Here is a 12,053-nt window from a genome sequence, read left to right as displayed (position 1 = left end):
TTTAAGATCAGGTTTACGATATCACCAATAACAGCGGTGCATTGGCCAAACCAATGTCACAGTGCAGATGTACGCTTCACGCTACAACTGCATTTCAAGAATGGGCCCAAGTTAAAACAAACGGCCCAAAACATAGACAGTTAGCGCACAGACAAATCGTATTTGCACTATTGATTTATTCGAGCTTGAAGCGATTTCAGTAAAAATTTTCTCGATTCAATTTTTCTCTTATCGATCACGCCTTGAAGAACATAATAATCAATAAAGAACTGAGAAATTGCTGGATGAACTTCCACTTCCGAGGCTCGTCCACATAATTTCTGTTGGCCTTTATTGAGCTGGGAACTGTTTTAAAACAGACACGCCTAATTTAGAATTGAAAGTACATTTCGATGCCAAAATAGGTTGCACTTGCTAATGAAACTAGCTACGATCGAATGTCGGTTGACAATGAAAAAAAAATGAACGTTTTTACTTTTTGCCACATGTCGAGACTCTACTGTAAACGAGAGGCAAAAAACAAGGATTCACAATTTCTTATTTTCTCTATTTCACCACCCTCTCCTCCCCAGTTTTCTGAGTGGCCAAAATGAACACAAATGGAAGAGAGTGAAATAAAAGCCACTGACCTAGAAGTTTAAAGTGGATTCCTGTTCCAACAAAATTGAGCTCAATCGCACATGCAATTTGTGTAGATGTCAGCTCTTCCTAAATATTTTCTTCTGTGAACAAAATAAAAGCCTCTCCTGTTCTGCCTTTCTTCAACACAGTGGTCGATCTTGTTTGTCAAAAGGTTCTCTCTTCACGTCATAGACAACTGTAAATATTGGCAACAGAAATGAGTGAGCTACAAATTTTGTGAATCACATGGGGTTAGCTGAGCAAGAAATTAATCATATTTGCGTAGGTCTAAAAGGAAGCCATCGCAACAAAGTCATTCGAAAACTGTACATTGCGAAACTATTCAGCTATTCAGTATTTGGTGAATATCGGAAATATGGCGGATGGTTCAGGTCAAGTGCTTGAAGGAAAGTTCGGAGTTCGACAAATTGAAACAAAAATAGTTCGAGTACATTGTGTCCACAAAAATGAAGAAGAAGCTTTGCTAAAATTAGATCATCCAAACCTCGTCAAACTTCTTCACTGTGGAAGTGGCGATGAGTATAGGTAGGACATTTCTTATTGGTTTGAATAACAGTACAATACCAACAATGATCTGATTTTGTTTTCGTTACCATGTTTCCAGGTACTATGCATTGGGCCCATGTTTGGCCACTTTAGATCAACTATTTTTGAAGTCGGATGATGCAAGAAAATATAAGGGACGTATGCCACATTACATCGATGGTTTGCTACAATTAGCTTCTGGTATCGACTACATCCATTCAAAGGATTTAGTTCATGGAGACATCAAACCAGAAAATGTCCTAATTGCGGAAAGATCTGCTGGCCAAGATGAGATAATCCTCAAATGGACAAATTTTGGACTCATCAGAAGTGTCCGTGAAGCAAGGCAAAACAGTCCCATCAGAAGAAATAAGGTATGGTTAGCCCCCGAGTTGCTTCAATTGACAAGACATATAGAAAACGTAGATGAAACCACTTACCAAGATGACGTCAAGGGCGACGTTTTTGCACTGGGACTTGTTTTCGGTAGTCTATTCTTGAACGGCGAACATCTCTACGGTTCCATCGACAATGAAAATGAAATTGCCGACAACATAGTTGAAGGAAATTCCATCAACATGCTAAGTAATACGTGATATACTAGAATGCTATTGTTTATTCATTCAAAGAGCTAATTGCTTTACCTAGAAATGGATGGCAAATTACGCGACTGTTACGAGATTGGCCTATTAGAAAAAATGTTGAAAAACGATCCCATTGAAAGGATGATATCGACAGAAGTGCTCGTTCAATTACTCACCGTCAAGCATAAGGTAATAATGAATTTAAAGTAAGTCGAGCAACCGTATGCAAATGGAAGTTTATTCAATTTAGCTCATTTTAAAAGAAAATGAATTGCTTGAATTGTGTGGGCGTGATTCGCAATTGGATCTAACAGGAAAAATAAAAGAATTAATTCAGTTCGGAATTAACATGAACGCGAAGGACAAGGACGGAAGGAATGCGCTCCATCTTTTGTGTCGGAACTATTCAAACCCAAAATTAACCGACGCAATTCAACTTTTAACTGAAAGCGGAATCGACGTGAATGCAAGGGACAACGATGGAATGAATGCCATTCAACATTTGTGTCGATACCATTCAAGCCCAAAATTAATCGACGCAATTCAAATTTTGATTCAATCCGGAATTAACGCGAAAACAAAAACCAACGATGGATCAAATGCGCTCCATTATTTATGTCGATACAATTCAATCCCAAATAAGCTCGACGCGATTGAGATTTTGACTGCATTCGGGGTAGACGCGAAAGTTAGGGACAAGGATGGATGGAATGTGAACTATTATTTACATAATAAAGATAAAAAGGAAATGAAAATTTGGATCGACCGCGACGCTCCTCGAATTGGGGGCGGTAGCTTTAGTACGGTATTCAAAGGAAAATTCGCAGGTCGTGAAGTAGCAGTAAAAAGAGTTGAAATACATCGTGCCAAGGATATAGAAGAACATGCAATGCGAAAGTTAGATCATCCAAACGTTGTCAAACTTCTTTGCTGCGAAAAGGACAACGACTTTATGTAAGAGTTTTTTTTTCTGGTTTTAAATAACAATGATTTCAAAATGGATTTTTTTTTGTTGTTGTTTTCGTTACCGTGTTAAGGTACTACGCACTGGAACTATGTGTCGCTTCATTAGATCACCTTTTCCTGAAGCCAGATGATCCCAGAAAATACTACGGAACTATATCCCTCAAAGTTTTCAAACAATTAGCTAATGGTCTGGCATACATCCATTCAAAGAAATTAGTTCATCGGGAAATTAAGCCAACCAATATCCTCATTACGCCACAGCCGGAAAACCATTCAGTTATGATAATAAAATGGTCTGATTTTGGACTGGCCAAATCCGTAAAGGAAAAGGGATATCACTCATGGTCTGGAGCAAAAGGAACCAGAAAATGGTACGCACCCGAAGTGCTGAGAAAACTCCTCAACGAAGAAAAAGCGGAAAGCGAGTTTTGGGGCACCGTCGAGAGCGATGTATTTTGTCTCGGCCTCGTCTTGGGTTATATTTTTTTGAAGGGAGAACATCTAATCGGTTCAAGTGAAACTGAAATTCACAGGAACATAATTGGAAAAGATCCGGTGAATCTGAAGAGTAATCCCTTTTTACTTCCATACTATTTGTCACCTACGGTGCTGCCCTCGCGGGCAGGGCTGTAGGGGGCACGGGCCTGCCTAGTATCGCGTGCCCATTTTTTGTTTTCCTTTTACCCCTTTCTATGGGAATGGGGTAGTAGTAATTCAGTATTAGTAAAAATTCCGACCCAGACAGTCGCCTCAGTTTCCTTGTCTTTGTCTCGTTGCAGTCTCGTTTCAAATTGTCTCGTTTCTGTTCCCCTCATTCTACAAATCAAGCGCGTTCTGTTCCCCTCTTTGTCTCTCAACCCTGAAATAAAAACGTCCTTTGTTACAACCAACTACATCCCATTTTTTTTCTCTCTCTGTCACAAACTTTCGCACGGAGTTTGCAACAAATGGTGCCGAAACCCGGGATTTGACGAAAACGTGCATTTCCCGTCCTCGTTCGTAAAAACCCTTGCTTGATTGTAAAATTGTCGGGTATTCTCCCTGTAAACCTTTGGCAGACGTCCACGCCAGCCTGAAGGCACCCATCTGTCCACCACGCGTTTGCCATCTGAGAAGAAGATCGGTGTATCTACGTGAATCATCGACATCCGTTAACGTGTGACTCTATCAGCCTAAAACAACGTTTCTACGTCATGAGTGAAGCCGCACCCAAAGCCGAAAATATGGAAATTGGCCACATTTGGGAACACGGTCCGAACCCAATGGTAGACGCATCGAAACCTGAACGGCAGAAGAGTGAACGGCCATTACTTCCCGAAAACGATCTCAAGAAGAAACGTGGGAATAGAAAGGCGGCCCACACGAAGTTAATGACGCAACTCAGAAAGGCTGTGGAAGACCATAAGATGGGAGCCATCAGATTGAAGAAATTGCAAGTAGCAGCATGGCGTGACGAATTGATTCGTATTTACGATGAAGTCAAATCAATTCACCACCAATATACAGAAAGTATATCCGACCTCACTGAGCAGCAACGTCAAGCATGTGATAAGTGGGAAGTAGATTTCGAAACCGATCACGTTGAAGTCATCAAATTCGCAAGTCGCTACGCCACTTCCTCAAATCAGTCCGTCAGCTCGATCGGGACATCAGCTTCGGACATCACATGTAGTACCACGTTATCCGAAAAAAGGCGTACCAACGTTAAACCAACCAGCCTCCTCCAAAAATCAACAACTCAAGAGGAATTGGAGGCTGAAGCTCGGATGCTGAAGTTGGAATTAAAGTTGGAAACGGCAAGGGCTCAGATGGAAGGAAATACAACTTCCATAACAGAAACCCTCAACAAGGCGTTAAGGAGTATGGGCGAACAACTTAGTAAGCTCATTGATAGTTCAAGAGTCACGTCCAAAGACATCGCGGCCAACAACACGTTAGTACGGGAAGCACACACGTTGGACGGTTTGGATCAGAAAATTGACGCGGTTAAGGTGGATTTGTCCGCAAAATTCGAAGACCTTCGAACAGAAGTAGACGAGATGAAAGTTCAACCCCGAACTATTCAAGATCAACGACTTCCTGAGCGATCGCCAGTCTTACAAGCACGTCAAGATGTTCCAGTCCTGTCACCCATACGTACGATGAAGGACGCTGTCCGTCATCGCAGAAGATTGGTCACCGCCGATGCATCTCCACGAGACCCGCGGCGAGGTGCGATGACCACGATGACGTCCCGTTGCGACCCTACGGATCACGACGAAGATGAGCACTCCGAACGTTCTCACCCCCACAGTCAAATTAATCGTCCTCACAGCAGCTGTTGCAATCGACTGCAACCTCCCAACTTCAAGATCCAGCCATTCGACGGCAATCCGAAGAACTACGCGCGATTCAAGGCTAAATTCCAGGCCTTGTATGAAGAATACGAAGATTCTCCGGTACTTCTTTTCATGTTGGAGGAACTGCTAACCGAAGAGGTACGAAACGAAGTCGGTGAATGTCTTACCGACGGAACAATGTACTCCGTGGTGTGGGAACGTTTGGACGCAGTCTACGGGCGAACTGAAATCATAGATCAGACGTACCTCGACGACCTTCGACAGGTCCCGCCATTGAAGAGCATGGATGCTGCCATCCTCAAGACTTTCGCAAACCGCCTGCACGGAGCTGTAGCTACGCTCTCAAAATCGAAGTATACTCATGAGCTGTATAGCCGTACTACTTTGATGGCCCTTGAAGCTATACTTACGCCCTACCTCAAGGATAAGTGGAACGAAAAAAGAAAAATGACAGTAGTAGAACTGAATGTTCTAGACCTAGACGACTGGGTGACGTTAAAATCCATGAGCAAGCAACATGGAAAAAATGTATTCGAGTCCCTACCCACGTCGACGTCCAAAGGCGTAAAGTTCGACGAAAGGAAGCCCGTCAAGAGACCCAGCTTCCCACACACGTCGACCATTGGACACGTAACGACGATGGAAGGTTCGAAAGTAACGGCATCAACATATTCAGCAACCATGCCTCCAAGGAGCCGATCAATATCGGGGAAGATGCCAGCCGAGAAGACGGAAAGATGGAAATGCTTTGTATGTAATGGCAGGAGCCACCATCTCTTAACCTGTAATGTCTTCATGTCTCTCACGCCCACGAAAAGGGCTGAGAAGGTATTCAAGTCCGGAAGATGTTTGTTATGTCTTACGGGAAAACACGAACGCAAGGAATGTCCCAGGGACGTCAGCTGTACTATCACTGATTGTACTGGAAACCGACACCACACCTTGCTTCACGGATCCGAATTCATCCCATTGAGGAGGCTAGCGGATCCAACTGCTCCATCAGCGCCATCTTCGACAGCTTTCCTTGGGACCTTGACCCATCTGGAAACAGTAAAACGACGAGTACGTTTCAAGATCGTACCGGTTCGTGTTGGAGATGGAAAAACGTGGGTCGACACTTTCGGTTTCCTTGATACCGGAAGCGACACCACGCTGATTCGGAGCGACTTGGTAAAAAGGTTGGGACTCGTTGGGCCATCTAAACGCATCAACGTCGTCTCATATGACGGAGCTACGTCTAACGTTACAGCTTCCGTAGTAAACTTCGCCTTAACGTCTCGTGATGGTAGCAGCCAGTTTGAAGTCAAACACGCTTACGCCGTCGACAATTTGAAGGTGACGCCGAATTCGCCGATCGACCCTCGACAGTTGGAGTCATGGAAACACCTATGTGGTATTGACGTCCCAACCGTGCAAGAAGAGGACGTGACCGTGCTGATAGGAATCGACGTCGCAGAGGCCCACGATCATGTAGCTTCCATCAAGCCGCCGGCTGGAACGACTGGGCCCATCGCCTTCAAGACGCCGTTTGGTTGGTGTCTGGGTGGACAAACAGGTCCACCGCAAGACGGACGCCCGTTCATCGCTCATCTGGCCATCGAGGAACGTTCCGGAGACCTAAACGAGCTGGTGAAGAAGTTTTGGCAACTTGAGGCCAACGAAGTAGAGATAGAACCACCCGTTCTATCTGAGGAAGACTTACGTGGAAAACGCATCCTAGAGTCTTCAGTAAAACGTATCGGTAACCAGTACCAAGTCGGCTTAATGTGGAAAGCCGCGAAGTAGATCTCCCAAACAATCGGGCAGCTGCATTGAAGAGGCTCTACGCTCTCGAACGACGTTTTCATCGGGACGAAGAGTTTGCTCATAAGTACGATGCAGTAGTCAAGGAGTACATCGGGTTAAAACACGCCCGGCTCCCAACGACCCAAGAAGCCCAGACGGAGACAACAAAGACGTGGTACCTGCCACACCACTGGGTCGTGAGCCCTTCCAGCTCATCGACCAAAGTTCGTGTCGTATTCGATGGAGCTGCTGAGTGTGGTGGCACATCGATAAACCAAAACTTGCTCCGAGGACCTAACTTACTCGTTAGCCTGCTTGGTGTGCTCATCCGTTTCCGCCATAACCTTGTACCAGTCGGAGCGGACATTGAGAAAATGTTCCACCAAGTGAAAGTCCCGGAAGCAGACCAGGCAGCCTTCCGATTTCTCTACCGAATGCCTGGCAGTAATTCAGCTCCGTTAACGTACCAGATGACGGTACACGTATTTGGAGCTATATCATCCCCGACGAGCTGCATCTTCGCCCTCAACAGGACGGCCGACGACTACCGCAGCCAGTTTCCAGACCTAGCCGATAGCGTTCGACGTAATTTCTACGTCGACAATTATCTAGACTCCTTCGAGTCCGAAGACGAGGTCATCAAACGGTCCCGCGAAATGAAGTCCCTTCTCCAGTTAGGGGGCTTCAATTTGAAAAAAAGGACGTCGTCATCGAGAACGGTGATAGCGGCGTTACGAGAGTTTGGCCTCGCGTCACCAACTCTAAATCTGGACTTGGAGAAACTTCCCGTCGAAAGAACGCTGGGAGTAATGTGGGACAGCGAACGAGATATGCTGTCGTTCAAGATTCGGAAGCCGCCAAACAACGTGACACTCACGAAGCGAGCCTTCCTAAGCATCATCTCTAGCGTCTACGACCCGTTGGGGCTAGTTGCACCAGTTATCTTCGTGATGAAGTCTTTACTCCAAGACATCTGGACCCATGAAGAACGGATCGATTGGGATGACGTCGTACCGAAAACATTGAGTCAACGTTTCTATGGCTGGTACGATCACCTGGAAAATTTGGAGTCGCTCTCAGTACCGAGATGCTTCCGTCTCAAACGAGGACGATGGACTCAACAGTGCCTCCACGTCTTCACGGATGCAAGCTCCAAAGGATTCGGAGCAGTAGCCTACTTCCGCACTGTATTTGAAGACCATTCCGTCAACGTGTCATTCGTCATGTCGAAAACGCACGTTACACCGGTAAAAGGTCTCACGATTCCCCGTTTGGAGTTACAGGCGGCAGTAGAAGGCCTCAACCTTGCTCTCACGATTTGTCGTGAACTAGAAATTGATTTGAGGCAAGTAACCTTCCACACAGACTCGCAAACAGTGCTGCGGTGGATCCACTCGAAGACGTGCCGCTTTGAAGTCTTCGTCAACAACCGCATCGGAAAGACACTCCGAAACACGGCTCGTCGACAATGGCATCATGTTGCCGGAGATTTCAACCCTGCAGACCTTTGTAGTAGGGATATCGACCCAAGAGACGTCGACGAATTGGCCTATTTCCACCAAGGACCTGCGTTCCTGAACCTAGACCCTTCAGAGTGGTACATTTGGGAAGAGATTACGGAGCCTGAGGAACGAGACGTAAACGTGATTCGCGTCTTGGCAGTCAAAACGGAAGATGAGAACCATGTCATCGACCGATGCGTCACACGTTTTTCCAGCTTGGTGAAACTTCAACGAGTACTGGCCTGGAGTAAAAGATTTGCCGACAACGCTAGAGCAAAAATTCGTGATGAAAAACCCATGGTCGGAGAGCTGACAGTAGAAGAAATGGTAACATCGCTGACAAAATGCATCGTACGAGCGCAAGAATTGGCCTTTGCTGAGGAAGTCTATGCCCTTCGCAAGAATCTGGAATTACCACTCAGATCAAAACTTCGCACCTTCCAGCCCTTCTTGGATGAAGCTGGACAGATGCGAATTGGCGGACGTATACTTCACGCGCCGATCGACTATGCAGCCAAGCACCCCATACTTCTACCAGCATCTCAACTTTTAACGAAAAGGATAATCTGGGATCACCACGTTAGACACATGCACGTCAAGACCGAAAGATTACTGACAGACGTACGTTCAAGCTTTTGGATACACTCCGGACGCAAAGTGGTAAAATCTGTCATCAACAACTGCTGGCCTTGCAAGCGGACGTCGGCGAAACCTAACCCTCCATTGATGGCTTCACTACCAATACATCGTTTAACACCCCATCTGCCTCCGTTCACGTACACAGGGGTCGACTACTTTGGTCCTTTAACGGTTAGAGTTGGTGGAAGAGGACGAAGGCATGAAAAACGTTGGGTCAGCCTATTCACGTGTTTCACCACCCGAGCAGTTCACCTGGAAGTGGCCAACGGGCTCAGTATGGAGGAGTTCAAATTTTGCTTCTCCCGTTTTGTTAGCCTACGTGGAAAACCGAAGGTCGTTTACAGCGACAATGGAACTAACTTTGTTGCCGCCGAGCAGGAGTTACGGTAAGCGTTGGAAGAACTCATCAGTAAACACGAAGAGCTCCAGACGTTAATGGCTTGCCAACAAATTGAGTGGCACTTTTCTCCTCCCCATGGACCTCACTTTGGTGGCGTTTGGGAGAGAATCGTAAAGTCTTGCAAACGGGCAATGAAAACCAGCATTGGTAATTGCCTAGTTACGGACCAAGTGCTACGAACCGTAATCGCTGAAGTGGCAGCCTTGTTAAACGCCCGGCCGTTAACTCATCTGAGTATGGATCCAGAAGACCCGGATCCATTAACGCCCAATCACTTCCTACACGGTGGAGCTCGTCCATACGTGCCCCTGCAATTGGCCGACGTGGAAGACCTGAAAGTAACCAACAAGCAGTTCCAGCAAAGTCAAGCCATCCTTCAGCACTTTTGGAACAGATGGCTACGTGAATACGTTCCCCACTTAACTGAGAGAAGAAAGTGGCAAGAAAATTGGCCTAACGTCACCGTAGGGGATCTAGTACTCGTAATCGAACCCAATACTTTGCGTGGGCAGTGGCCGTTGGGTAAAGTGTTGGAAGTTATTCCCAGTGCAACGGATAATGTTGTTCGAGTGGTAAAAGTACAACTTACCAATCATCCAAAACCATGTATTCGGCCGGTGGCCAAATTATGTATCATGGTCCCAGCCAACGAACAAGAAGTTTACGCAAAAGAAGAAAAAATGGAACTTTCAACAGCGTAAAACCTCAATTTCAGTATCGTAAAATGTAAATATTGAATGTATTGGAGCCACAATTAGTAGCTCCCCTTGTAAAAACAAATCGTAAATGTAACAAGTAAAATCACCATGACAACACACAATGTAAACAACGTAGGAAAATCGCAACTTAAACACTGGTGGACAAGTCACTAAGCTCAACGCCACCTATATTCAAGTTTAAATATAGGGGAAAGGGCAAAAGTCAGGTCGGTTGCTGTTTAGTAACACAGGAAACTGTTTAACCTATTACACTAGCAGACGGCATTCAGTCGACCTAACCTCGTCAAAGCGTGAAGTGATCCTGTGCGACTCCTACGTTTAACGTTCAACATGGCAGAATATCCGCCTCCATCGCCGGCATCCGTAAAAGAAAAGCTAAAGGTGAGCCGGGAGATGGAACAGGAGTGTGCGGCAAATCTTCTAGAGACAATAGAAAAGCTCGAAAGGGCGAAAAAGGAGGCCGTCGACAAGTTTATGTTACCAGTTTATGGTTACCAGCGGGCAATCATAAATCTTGACAAGGAGATCAAGCAACTGTCCGACGATCTCGTGAACGTCCATGTTCATTTCAGGAGCGAAAGAGAGACCCTGATGAGTGGGTACGTCGGGTCTCTCTTGCGCAAGGAACGGGAAAGGGCGGCCGGTGCTCAGTTACCCACCCCGGCCGCAAATCCAGCCCGTCCAACGTACGTCGTCCCTCTACACACGCCGGTGATCCTTTGTTTCCTGAAGTCTCACGTGTTGGGACCAACCCCCTGCCGGAAGAAGACTACGGAGTGTGAGGAGTTCATGCTCCTCACAAACAAGGACAAATTAGAACTCCTGTTTGCCCAGCGACGGTGTTTTGGTGTTTCGTCCCAACCGCCGTCACCGGACCCACAAAGACCGCAGACTGCCCCCATCCCCGACGTTGCACGTTGTGCAACACAGACGACCACCATCAGGTATTATGTGCACCAAAAAAGGCGTACACAAACCTGTCATCGCACTAGGATGGGCCATCTCCAGCTGCTAGAAGAAGACCTTGTTTTCACATTGTATTCATTTATTTCCTGTTTTTTGTGTGACGTCAGAAGTTTCGTTTGTGGATTTCGTTCTTGCACCTGTTGTAACGGTGGGTCCCGCTGTCACCTACGGTGCTGCCCTCGCGGGCAGGGCTGTAGGGGGCAGGGGCCTGCCTAGTATCGCGTGCCCAATTTTTGTTTTCCTTTTACCCCTTTCTATGGGAAAGGGGTAGTAGTAATTCAGTATTAGTAAAAATTCCGACCCAGACAGTCGCCTCAGTTTCCTTGTCTTTGTCTCGTTGCAGTCTCGTTTCAAATTGTCTCGTTTCTGTTCCCCTCATTCTACAAATCAAGCGCGTTCTGTTCCCCTCTTTGTCTCTCAACCCTGAAATAAAAACGTCCTTTGTTACAACCAACTACATCCCTTTTGTTTTTCTCTCTCTGTCGCAAACTTTCGCACGGAGTTTGCAACACTATTTTATTCTTTTATTTATGAACACTTGTTTAATTCTAGAAATTTATGGTGACGCATTGTACAAATATTACTATAGCTTGATAAGGAAAATGTTGGAAAACGATCCGGAAAAAAGAATTAATTCGACAGAAGTCATCCAACAAATGGATTCCAGCTTCATTAATATCAGGGATTCTTTAATTAATAAATATAAATACGAAAGACCTCTATTTAGCTGAATGAAAAAGAAGAAGAATTTCGCTAACTTTGTGCTTGTGCCTCTTTGCCTGATCTAGTAGGAATAACAACGACTAAATTCGTCTTGGAATCGATGTGAATGCAAAGAACAAACATGGAATTTGAATTCCATCATTTGTGTCAATACAATTCAAGCTCAAATTTAATGAACGTCATTCAACTCTTAATCCAACAGGAAATTGTGTCATATCCAATAGCCAAGATGCACGAACTTGTTTATGCGTTATGGGTTGCTA

Source organism: Daphnia carinata, chromosome 8 (genome assembly GCF_022539665.2).
Source record: "Daphnia carinata strain CSIRO-1 chromosome 8, CSIRO_AGI_Dcar_HiC_V3, whole genome shotgun sequence".
Classification (NCBI taxonomy): Eukaryota; Metazoa; Arthropoda; class Branchiopoda; order Diplostraca; family Daphniidae; genus Daphnia; species Daphnia carinata.
This window is presented reverse-complemented; position numbering follows the sequence as displayed.